Source organism: Pyxicephalus adspersus, chromosome 4 (genome assembly GCF_032062135.1).
Source record: "Pyxicephalus adspersus chromosome 4, UCB_Pads_2.0, whole genome shotgun sequence".
Lineage (NCBI taxonomy): Eukaryota > Metazoa > Chordata > Amphibia > Anura > Pyxicephalidae > Pyxicephalus > Pyxicephalus adspersus.
The window spans coordinates 54,850,799-54,854,648 of NC_092861.1; the positions used below are offsets into that span (position 1 = coordinate 54,850,799).

A 3,850-nucleotide genomic window follows, 5' to 3' on the forward strand; every position below is an offset into this window, starting at 1 on the left:
CAGTAAATGGTGGTGAGCAGCAGCTCCAGCGTCATCACTGCATAGTGCCTGGCAGACTTCACCCCGCGCCTCCACCACTTCCTCACCAGGTAGAGGAGCCGGTGGGGTGTGAATGGACAAGTTCATCTCTGCTCCCTAGCAGTCAAAAAGGTCACAGCAAGAGGCAGTCAGCCAGGAACAGTGCTGCATCCAAGTTGGCCTATGTCTCAGCAGGCCGCATGGCAGTTAGTACAAGCCCAGGAAGGAGTGAGGCTTCAGCTCACCAATGCCCTACATTTGATTGCCAGAAGATTGCTTTGGAGGTCTCCCAATACCTGCAGCCAGGTCTATTGGAAAACATAAAAGAGGCTTTGGCTGTTCATTTGCAGCCTATTTTAGAGAAAAATGGCAAACATGGGGAACACATACATGATCTCCAAAAGCGGGTTAGTGACTTGGAGGACGGGCTCTTTACCACTCGCACTCAGCAACAGCATATTACTGAGCAATACCAATTTATGCATTACAAGCTGGTCGATATAGAGAATAGATCCAAGCCAAATAATCTCAGAGTAATTGGAGTACCTGAGACATACCACGCTGCAGATCTTCATAACTTCTGCTCCATTTTTTGCCTTAAGCCCCAGGACTCAAATAGAAAGAGTCCATAGACTGGGACCAATACAGCGCAACAAATCCGCTCCCCGCTCGGTAATTGTACAATACCTCACCTTCCATGATAAAATGCAAATTCTGAAGGAGTTTAGGAGGCAAGATCATTTTACTAAAGAAGGCAAAAGAATCCTGCTTTTCTCTGATTATTCACTGGAAATCTCAAAACAACGCAAAGCCTTTACAGCAATATGCAAGCAGCTGATTGCACAAAATGGCAAATTTGCATTGCTTTATCCTGCGGTGCTCAAAGTCTTTACACCAGATTGTGGAATACATATGTTCAAAGATCCCCAGGAGCCAGCAACATTTGTGAAATCCCTCATAGCTTCCTCTCCTGTCTCCAGAGAGCCTTCATTGTCACCCAGCCATGTACCAGATTGATCTCCACCTGGATCTCTGCCACGGCCATGATGGTTTTATTTTTTTATTACTCTGCTGTGCTACACAACATCCATGTCATACAAAATTCATCTGGGGGCTCATTGTTATTTAATGGCACAAGTTATATGAAGCTATTTTCCAAATGCCCACAAGATGGAGCCGGCGCTCTGCTTTGGCTCACACTGTTAATTTAGTTTTAATGCTTTACACCACTCAATAAACATCATGCTAAACAAGATGGTGTTCTGTATATTATTTATTGTTATTTCACTGTTATTTTTCTCACCTCTGTCATTGGGAAAAAAGGGGAGTCTTTTGGAAGTAGTATGATGTTTATTTTTTTTTCCTTTCACAACCTTGGATTGGTTTGTTTTGTTTTAATTGGGGGACTGGGATATTGTGCTGCTGCTACACGTTGTTTCTTTTTATAGCACCTCTCAGGGATGACAGTATCTCCACCTCTGCACAGCTACTCAGCTCGAATGACCATGTGGAATTTGTTTTGGAAATCTCTCTTGATCAGCTATTTTTGTTGTTTACCTACTTACCTCCATAACTTTGTATAGCAACATGGAAAGTTAGGGGCCTTAGATCCCCTGCCAAACGCACAAAAATTCTCCGTAACCTGAATAAGCTGGAAATGGATGTGGCCATATTACAGAAAACACACTTGTCTTCTGCATTTTTCCATCTTCTACATAAAAGCTGGGTGGGAGAAGTGTGGGGAGCATCATCGCAAGGTACACGAGCTGGGGTGATTATACTACTCAATGGGAAGTTACAATACACAGAACTCTCCAAGTCCTGTGACCCATCTCATGGCAGATGGGCTTCTACTACACTACAATTCTCAGTAGGCTCAGTTACATTGATGGCTGTATATGGCCCCAATCAAGATAATAAGCCGTTTTATGACTCGCTGCTAAAAACCCTTCACAATTTACCTCATACATCTCTTGTAATTGCTGGAGACTTTAATGCGGTACCTAACACTACAGAGGACATACAACCGCATCCTCAACGGCAAGGTGTCACCCACTCCAATGATAAATCTTTTCACTCATTTATTTTGGCAGCCGGTCTTGTGGATGCATGGAGACACTTACATCCACTAGAGCGCAGATTTACTCATGTGTCCGCAGTACACTCCGCGATGTCAAGACTCAATACTATACTTGTTTCTGAAGACATGCTTCTTAAAGAGAATACAGCAGACATTCATCCAATAGTGATCACGGACCATGTCCCGGTTACTATAGACATAACAGTTTCTTACATAAAACTGATTTTGTGTGGAGATTTCTGGCCTTTTTAGCCAAAGATGAAAAATTCCAACAGCAATTGCAAAACTGGTGGCTGGACTATGACTTTCACAGGACAACACAGATCCAACCCACAACTATATTGGGACACGGCCAAGGCAGTCCTCAGGGGCTATACTTTTGCGTATGTGGCCAATACTAAAAAGAATACTTTACGCAAGTATATTGAGGCCTGCACTCAGGCCAGGCAGGCATATTTGCAATTTAAAGCATCTCTTTTACTGGCAGATAAAGAAGTCTGGCTTCAGGCCAAACATACATGTGATCTCTTGATTAACCAGTATGATGCCACAATCAGAGCTTATCGGTCAGCTGAGTTCTTCTGCTACGGTAACAAATCTGGCAGACTACTGGCTAACCTGCAAGGAGATTTAGGATGCCTCCCCGTGTAGTGGCCGTCAGAGATTCACAACGTGTGTTACGTTATTCTCCATGTGCCATTGTCTCTGTATTTGCTACTTTTTTTATAAAAACTTGTATACTTCTCAGGGTAGTTATGTATCTCTGGGCCAGGGTTATTTGAATAGGTTGACCCTTCCTACACTAACTCACCTTAATTCAGCAACAACTGAGGAGGAGATCACTTCTGTAATTAAGCGGTCTGTCAATTGCAAAGCACCAGGTCCAGATGGCTTGCCATCCAAGTTTTTTAAAATATTAGTAGATAGTGTTGCGACAAAAGTGAACTGCTTAGTCTCCCATCCAATCTTTCTTCAGGGGTGGCAGCAGAAATCACAGCTCTAGGCATAAAACTGACCAAATTTCATTTGACTTATCTGGGCATCAAAATCTCCTGTGATGTTCAGGATATATATACCCTTAATTACTCTCCACCATCTCCACCAAAATCTTATCAGAACTGACCACTTGGAAAACTAGCCTTATCGTTAATGGGTCGTTGTCACTTGCTAAAAATGATTCATTTTTCCAGACTCCTCTACCCACTACAGACCCTACCCTTTCTTCTGAAACATTCTGATGTACAAAAGATCCACTCTGCCTTTACATCTTTTTTTGTGGCAAGGGAAGACACCTCTTCTTTGAAGGTCAGACTGGGCCTGAGACTCACCCCTCTGGTGTCCAAGATCCTGGGTGACCCATCAGTAAAACATTCAATCTCTCACATTTATCCAATGCTAATGGGGCAGATAATGATGGGCATCTTATTTGGGATGTAACTATACTGATACCCTGGACATGTTGGAGGCCAGCTGGAGTAGTATACGCAAATATATAGTGAGTGAACAATGGAGAGAATTACAGTTCAAAATCATACACAGGGCCTATTATGCTTTCAATATGAGCGATGGCACCCACTTTTACAGGAATGTTGTAAGGATATCCGCCCCCCTTGGTGTGGTTTGATTTTGTTGTTTTGTTTGGTTTATTCTGTTATTTTATTTTCCGGTTGGTTAACTGTCTTGCTACAGACATATGAGGATAATGCTGTTCTATGTTTAATGATGGATACTTTTGTTATTAAGCGCCTCTGT

General features: G+C 42.7%; 1 protein-coding gene across 1 annotated transcript in view; it reads left to right on the plus strand.

The window, feature by feature from the left end:
* LOC140329768 (probable cation-transporting ATPase 13A4) overlaps positions 1–3,850 on the plus strand; it is a 45,955-nt gene that overhangs the window by 11,909 nt on the left and 30,196 nt on the right. The gene's annotated exons all lie outside the window — the stretch shown is intronic.